Genomic DNA, 8090 nt, shown 5'->3' on the forward strand with positions numbered 1-8090 from the left:
AAAGCCAGTCGCCCCAGGGTGAAATTGGAATGGGATCCCTGGCACCATGGGGCAGCAGTGCTAACCACTGAGCCACCATGCTGCACCAACACAGCAGGCCAGGCAGCATCTTCATTTTTCTGAAGAAGGGTTCTGATCTGAAACATCAGCTTTCCTGCTTCTCTGATGTTGCCTGGCCTGCTGTGTTCCTCCAGCTCCACGCCGTGTTATCTCTGACTCCAGCATCAGCAGTGCGTGCTATCTCATCGTGTTTTCTAGTGTTGCTATGATGACCAGGAAAATGGGGAGGAATGACCAGGATAAACAGGGAGCCAGAGACTACCGCAGAATGTGCAAATCACCAGAAGAGAGTAACAAGAAAAGATTCAGAGAATGGGTACAGTACAGATGGGTGCCATACTGCACTATATCTGCCCAGAACAGTGATGCCCACCAAGGTCCATCAAGCAAATGATTTCAGTATTTACATTGCAATGGTGAGGTGGTGAGGACAATTTTCCACACAGCACAAGGCAGGATATCATCAATCCCCTGGCTGCTGGTTCCATAGAGACTCCCCTTGGGCTGTTCTACTCCGAGGGAGGTGGCGGGCAGCTGGGTGAAGGTTCAGGAAGCTGCCAGCTGGTAGGTAGATCTGTGAGTTGGGTTGGGGACTTTGTTCCTCCTCTTGGTTGTGGTCGTTTCACTGGAGTCTTGGTGAGTATTTCCAAACTTTGTTACCCCCATCCCTGGAATGTGGCTAAGTGTTTGCTGTGAGTAAGATAATTTTGTTTCTCCTCATCCTTCCTTCTACCAATCTGAGAACCAGTTTGCAGGCTCTGGGCAATCTGATAGGGATGAGGGCTGCTTGGCAGTTTGTTTCTTTGTGAAGCAGTTTAAGTTGGAGGGGAGATGGAGAAGAAGCTGATGGGTTTAACATTGATCCCAACTAGATTCAGCTATTTCCACTTTGTGATTGTCAAGGAAGGGAGATTGTAGGGAGCACTGGAATTTTAAAGGAACATTGTCGAATCAGTTTTTATTACACTGTTCTTGTTACACTTATTTCGACATGGCCTTTTAATCCATTTGCACCAACTGTCTTTATTTTCAATAAAGCTCCGTTTTTGGATGTGGACAAGCAAAGGTAGAGCAAGACTGTCAGATGTTGTCAATCCTGTTGAGCAGGTGAGAGTGTTCACATGAATTACTGCCACCCCTGTGCTGAAGGTGCTGACATGATGCTTTCTTTCTCAGGGTTGTTACAGTGCAGGGATGAATGATACGTTTCTAAGTGACATCACAAGTGGCATGAACATATCACCCAAGTTCACCAGCATTTTACAGACATATTACATCACAAAACTATCACTGAGGAACATAAAGTCAATCAGCAAAGAGCTTTTTAAAGATGTCTGCTGAAAGAACAATCTTGAAAAGGAGACAGAGTCAGTGAGGTATATGGAGAGAATTGCAGACCATACAGCCTAAGGTTTTGATCAGTAATATATTAAAAGAACGATTCAGCTGCTGCTTAACCTGCTGAATATTTCAACATTTTCTATCTTCAGATTCCCAGTATTTTGCTTCTGCACTTGTTCTTAGGGATCAAAACATCTGGGGAGAGAATGGGAACAATCGAATTGCAGGCACATATAATGCTACTTTCATACCTCATTGTCCAGCTCTGCCTCCCATTTATAGTTTGTGCAAACACTGATTGGTTTTGCTGTGTTAAACACTGTTGTGTTTTAATGATAATCCAACAGTTTAGATCATAATTTTTCTCCCCAAGTATTGGGGTGAATTTCTCTCAATTTTACAAAATGCGTGTGTTATTCTGCTTTCTTTCTCTTATAGCTGTTTTTATTTCCTGTTGGAAATGTTGATTTATAATTAAAGGATTCAGATGAAAATACATCCAGCTTTGACAGTCATTCTGTTTATCGGACCTAATTATCAAAGGATTTTGAACGGGAAACAGTGACATTCACACAGGGCAGAAACACGCCTAAGCTGTATGTGCAATGGCCTGCAAGAATTTATCCTAAAATGTCAGAACATGAGCACAGTCACACCAGGAGGAGATTGTGGAAAAATGTGAAGTGCCTGAAAGGGACTGTTTGCCCATCCCAATTGGAACTTCACCAATACAGTGACACTGGTAAGAAGCTGTTCTCCTGTCCTGAATGTGGAAAGGGATTCACTCAGTCAAGACATTTACTTGCACATCAAAAATTTCACACTGGAAAGAAACCATTCACCTGGTCTGAATGTAGGAAAGGATTCACACGGACATCCAACCTGCTGAGACACCAAGACAATAAAATGTGAGGCTGGATGAACACAGCAGGACCAGCAGCATCTCAGGAGCACAAAAGCTGACGTTTCGGACCTAGACCCTTCATCAGAGAGGGGGATGGGGTGAGGGTTCTGGAATAAATAGGGAGAGAGGGGGAGGCGGACCGAAGATGGAGAGAAAAGAAGACAGGTGGAGAGGAGAGTATAGGTGGGGAGGTAGGGAGGGGATAGGTCAGTCCAGGGAAGATGGACAGGTCAAGGAGGTGGGATGAGGTTAGTAGGTAGGAGATGGAGGTGCGGCTGGGGGTGGGAGGAAGGGATGGGTGAGAGGAAGAACAGGTTAGGGAGGCAGAGACAGGCTGGGCTGGTTTTGGGATGCAGTGGGTGGAGGCGAAGAGCTGGGCTGGTTGTGTGGTGCATTGGGGGGAGGGGATGAACTGGGCTGGTTTTGGGATGCGTTGGGGGGAGATTTTGAAGCTGGTGATGTCCACATTGATACCATTGGGCTGCAGGGTTCCCAAGCGGAATATGAGTTGCTGTTCCTGCAACCTTCGGGTGGCATCATTGTGGCACTGCAGGAGGCCCATGATGGACATGTCATCTAAAAAAAATGGGAGGGAGAGTTGAAATGGTTCACGACTGGGAGGTGCAGTTGTTTATTGAGAACAGAGCGGAGGTGTTCTGCAAAGTGGTCCCCAAGCCTCCGCTTGGTTTCCCCAATGTAGAGGAAGCCACACCGGGTACAGTGGATGCAGTATACCACATTGGCAGATGTGCAGGTGAACCTCTGCTTAATATGGAAAGTCATCGTGGGGCCTGGGATAGGGGTCACCAACCTCTGGATACAACGCATCATCCTCCGACACTTCCTCCATCTACAATCCGACCCCACCACCCAAGACATTTTTCCATCCCCACCCTTGTCTGCGTTGCGGAGAGACTACTCTCTCCGTGACTCACTTGTTCGCCCCACACTGCCCTCCAACCCCACCACACCCGGCACCTTCCCCTGCAACTGCAGGAAATGCTACACTTGCCCCCACACCTTCTCCCTCACCCCTATCCCAGGCCCCAAGATGACTTTCCACATTAAGCAGAGGTTCACCTGCACATCTGCCAATGTGGTATACTGCATCCATTGTACCCGGTGTGGCTTCCTCTATATTGGGGAAACCAAGCGGAGGCTTGGGGACCGCTTTGCAGGACACCTCCGCTCGGTTCGCAATAAACAACTGCACCCCCAGTCGCAAACCATTTCCACTCCCCCTCCCATTCTTTAGATGACAAGTCCATAATGGGTCTCCTGCAGTGCCACAATGATGCCACCCGAAGGCTGCAGGAACAGCAACTCATATTCCGCCTGGGAACCCTGCAGCCCAATGGTATCAATGTGGACCTCACCAGCTTCAAAATCTCCCCTTCCCCCACTGCATCCCAAAACCAGCCCAGTTCGTTCCCTCCCTCCACTGCACCACACAACCGGCCCAGCTCTTCCCCTCCACCCACTGCATCCCAAAACCAGTCCAACCTGTGTCTGCTTCCCTAACCTGTTCTTCCTCTCACCCATCCCTTCCTCCCACCCCAAGTCGCAACTCCATCTCCTAACTACTAACCTCATCCCACCTCCTTGACCTGTCCGTCTTCCCTGGACTGACCTATCCCCTCCCTACCTCCCCACCTATACTCTCCCCTCCACCTATCTTCTTTTCTCTCCATCTTTGGTCCGCCTCCCCCTCTCTCCCTATTTATCCCAGAACCCTCACCCGATCCTCCTCTCTGATGAAGGGTCTAGGCCAGAAACGTCAGCTTTTGTGCTCCTGAGATGCTGCTTGGCCTGCTGTGTTCATCCAGCCTCACATTTTATTGTCTTGGATTCTCCAGCATCTGCTGTTCCCATTATCACTGCTGAGACACCAGCTGGTTCACATTGGGGAGAAACAGTTCAGCTGCTCCCAATGTGGGAAGGGATTCATTTGGGCATCCAACCTGATGAGACACTGGTGAGTTCACACAGGGGAGAAACTCCTACACTTGTATCATGTGTGGGAAGGTATTCACACAGTCGTCCAGTGCTGAGACACTGGCTGGTTCACACTGGAGAGAAACCATTCAACTGTTCTCAATGTGGGAAGGGATTCATTCGGTCGTCCCACTTGCTGAGACACCAGTGAATTCATATGGGGGAGAGACCGCTCACTTGCTCAGTGTGTGGGGAAGGATTCATTCAATCATTAACCTGCTGAGACTCCAGTGAATTCACACTGGGGTAAAGCCACTTACTTGCTCTGATGTGGGAAGGGATTCACTCACTCATCCAAGCTGCTGACACAGGTAAATGGAGGTGCGGCTTGAGGTGGGAGGAGGGGATAGATGACAGGAAGAACAGGTTAGGGAGGCGGGGCCAAGGTGGGCTGGTTGTGTGATGCAGTGGGGGGAGGGGTCGAACTGGGCTGGTTTTGGGATGCGGTGGGGGAGATGGAGATTTTGAAGCTTGTGAAGTCCACATTGATACCATTGGGCTGCAGGGTTCCCAAGTGGAATATGAGTTGCTGTTCCTGGAACCTTCAGGTGGCATCATTGTGGCACTGCAGGAGGCCCAGGATGGACATGTCGTCTGAGGAATGGGAGGGGGAGTGGAAATGGTTTGCAACTGGGAGGTGCAGTTGTTTGTTGCGAACTGAGCGGAGGTGTTCTGCAAAGCGGTCCCCAAGCCTCCACTTGGTTTCCCCAATGTAGAGGAAGCCACACCGGGTACAGTGGATACAGTATACTACATTGGCAGATGTGCAGGTGAACATCTGCTTAATGTGGAAAGTCATCTTGGGGCCTGGGATGGGGTTGTGGGAGGAGGTGTGGGGGCAAGTGTAGCACTTTCTGCGGTTGCAGGGAAAGGGGAGGCTTGGGGACCACTCTGCAGAACACCTCCGCTCGGTTCGCAATAAACAACTGCACCTCCCAGTCGCGAACCACTTTAACTCTCCCTCCCATTCCTTAGACAACATGTCCATCAAGTCCATCACGTCCATCACTGCATCCTGCAATGCCACAATGATGCCTCCCGAAGGCTGCAGGAACAGCAACTCATATTCCGCTTTGGAACCCTGCAGCCCAATTGTATCTATGTGGACTTCACAAGCTTTCAAGTCTACACCTCACTGCATCCCAAAACCAGCCCAGCTTGTCCCCTCCCCCACTGCATCCCAAAACCAGCCCAGCTCGTCCCCGCCTCCCTAACCTGTTCTTGCTGTCATCTATCCCCTCCTCCCACTTCAAACCGCACCTCCATTTACCACCTACTAACCTCATCCCGTCTCCTTGACCTGTCCGTCCTCCCCGGACTGACCAATCCCCTCCCCACCTCCCCACCTATGCTCTCCTCTCCACCCATCTTCTCCTTTGTCCTTCTTCGGTCCGCCTCCCCCTCTCTCCCTATTTATTCCAGAACCCCCACCCCATCCCCCTTTTCCGATGAAGGGTCTAGGTCCGAAACGTCAGCTTTTGTGCTCCTGAGATGCTGCTTGGCCTGCTGTGTTCAACCAGCTTCACATTTTGTTATCTAAAGTGCTCCCATGTTCTCCACAGTCCTGTGCTGGTGGCAAATTGGGAGCAGAGAGGTGGAATTGTGGGTGTTTGAAGGGCAGAAATATGATCAACGCTTTAAATTCTCAAAGTCTACTGATGTATTCTCGAGGAGGAGAAAAAACAATGTTTTGAAAGTCAAGTAGAAATGGCTGTATGTAGTGCAGGCCAGGGAGAGACAGGGGCAGAAGAGAGCGAGAAAGAGAGTTTGATTCTGGGAGCCAAACTAACTCAGGAAAATCTTGAGAGATCCTCAGCAAATATCCCCACTATCTTTCCGCTCCTGTCTCTTGGGCTGTAGGTTCTCAGGTGCTATTATGAGACTGATGTTAAATATTTTCAAGCTGCATTGCTACTATGATGCTGCTTGGCCTGCTGTGTTCATCCAGCCCCACACTTTGAGAACAGGGCTTTAAAAAGAGTTTCAAAGAACAAGGAATGGTAAAGCTTTGCTGCCCTAGAATTAACATGTCAATGGCCAGGAAAATCCAACAAAAGACTCCAATCCTGGAAATTACCATCTCTATCACACAGAGGCCTTCCTTATGAGCAGACTGAGGGACATTGCAGTCTCCACCTCGACACATTGCAAACGACTCACTGAGGAATGAGTCAGATTCATCCTGACACACTGTGAGATGGAAATTGTATCAGTGATAATGGGAACTGCAGATGCTGGAGAATCCAAGATAACAAAGTGTGGAGCTGGATGAACACAGCAGGCCAAGCAGCATCTCAGGAGCACAAAAGCGAGATGGAGCAGCTCTCCCTGTTTGGTTGAGATTGTGCATGTGTATGTGTGTTTATTAATCTTTTAAGCCTCTGGCTTATTACCGGCTTATGATTTATTTGGTAGTTTGATGTTGCTGTGATGTTTTGTAATGCCATGGCAGTGGGGTAGTAGATAGGCCTGGCCTCTGGTTGTGTAATTTTACTGCAAAATGCTCTAGATCCTCCTTTCAACTAATCTTTTCTGTTTTATCCCCAGGAATTTCTGGTTTGGGAAGCTGCAATGTGAAGATCCAAAATGTCTGGGGCCGGGAAAGCTTTCAAAAAGAATTACTTCCAGAGGGGGACAACAGTGGCCTGATGCCTGTTCCCACTGCATCCCATGAGGGGCCCGCATCAGTCGTATCTCTTTCTGACCCTGAGGTTTAAGGTGGGTTATGGAGGAGGGCAGCATGATAAAATGTGACAGTGAGAGAAAGATTTGAAGAATTGAGAGAGCAGGAAAAACAGGAGAGCCAGGGAGAGCATTTGAGATTGTGAATTAACTGTATGTCAGTTTCTGGGGTTACAGAAAATAATTAAACTGAGCCAGCATCACAGGAGGGGAAAGAACATCAGATTATCTGGCTGTTGGTACACTGCTGCATGTGGGATCTTGCTGTGTATTAATTGTCCCAGTGTCATTGTTACAGGCTGTGACTGTTTTAATCGGGTAACCCACCATTTCAAAGCTTCACAAAGGGACTGGCATGGAAACTCAACGCATCACCCGATATGTTTGTGTTCAGAGGTTGCCAAGAGATTGTCCGTGTGACAGAGAGGAAATCCCAGGATCTTGCTGCACTGTCTCTGCTTTGCCTTTCAACTAATGCTGTCTCTTTTTTTTCCTCTCCAAAGGGATCAGTTATTTTTTGAAGAGCCAAAGGGGAAGTGTTTGGGGCCCACAAGACATAGAACAAGGGCTTTCTCCAAAGGGGGATATCGTCCTGAGGCTTATTGGACAGGCTGCGCCCCAGGGTTAGAAGCCTGGGGTTAAAGTAAGCAGGGCCTTGGGATTTGACACAAACATGTGTCAGGACTCCCCAGGGAGGAAATTAAAACTGTAAATGTGAAATCTCACAAAAGACTGGTTCTGTTGTCAGAGTAAAAATGTGTGAATGTGAAGTTGACATTGGGAGTGAGAGACAGACTTGCAACAGGGAGAGGGGCAGGAGAAAAGGGAGAGGGAGGGAGTGAGAGGCTTTTGACATTCTTAAGTATCTATCATGGTAGTGCCTGGAGATACAGAAACTATTTACCATTTAACCAACGTGCTATCACAAAAATTGAGTTTATCTTTTTCCTGACACATTGCTGGCAGTGGGATCTTGCTGTGCCTCATTGTCCGGCAGCAATGCGACTGTCTCGATAATCTCCTCCTTTTAACCTTGCCTCCTTGGTCTGGGATTGAAATTTCCCAAAGTTTTCCTCAATTTGATCAGAGCCTGGCATTGATGAGGGAT

Source organism: Stegostoma tigrinum, unplaced genomic scaffold (assembly GCF_030684315.1).
Source record: "Stegostoma tigrinum isolate sSteTig4 unplaced genomic scaffold, sSteTig4.hap1 scaffold_53, whole genome shotgun sequence".
Lineage (NCBI taxonomy): Eukaryota > Metazoa > Chordata > Chondrichthyes > Orectolobiformes > Stegostomatidae > Stegostoma > Stegostoma tigrinum.